Source organism: Rhincodon typus, chromosome 17, assembly GCF_021869965.1.
Source record: "Rhincodon typus isolate 14 chromosome 17, sRhiTyp1.1, whole genome shotgun sequence".
NCBI lineage: Eukaryota > Metazoa > Chordata > Chondrichthyes > Orectolobiformes > Rhincodontidae > Rhincodon > Rhincodon typus.
The window spans coordinates 25135106-25135563 of record NC_063348.1 but is presented as its reverse complement, the minus strand read 5'-3'; positions in this window follow the sequence as shown (position 1 = coordinate 25135563).

The following is a 458-nucleotide window of genomic DNA, read 5'->3' as shown; positions in this document are numbered from 1 at the left end:
ATTGCAATGTTTAAAACTCAGATTCTAAGCTGGATTTCCTCAAGCAACCAATACTTGCAACAAATATGATCATTATGAACTACAGTGGGGTCCACCAGCAAGCACACCATGCAATTACAACACATGGCCTGGCCCAGCATCTCTATTTTAATTACTTAGTTCTTAATTTGATATTTAAAAATTTTGTATTGGTCTTTTAGTTTGTAGCATGTAAATATTTTGCCTATTTACCTTCAATCTGAAATTATCTTTAATAGATAGTCAAATTGGTAGTTAACTTCTACCAAAAACACCTATGGTTTACCTGTGATAACAAGGTGTAGAGCTGGATGAACACAGCAGGCCAAGCAGCATCAGAGGAGCAGGAATGCTGACGTTTCGGGTCGAGACCCATTTCTGAAGAAGGGTCTCGACCCGAAACGTCAGCTTTCCTGCTCCTCTGATGCTGCTTGGCCTGC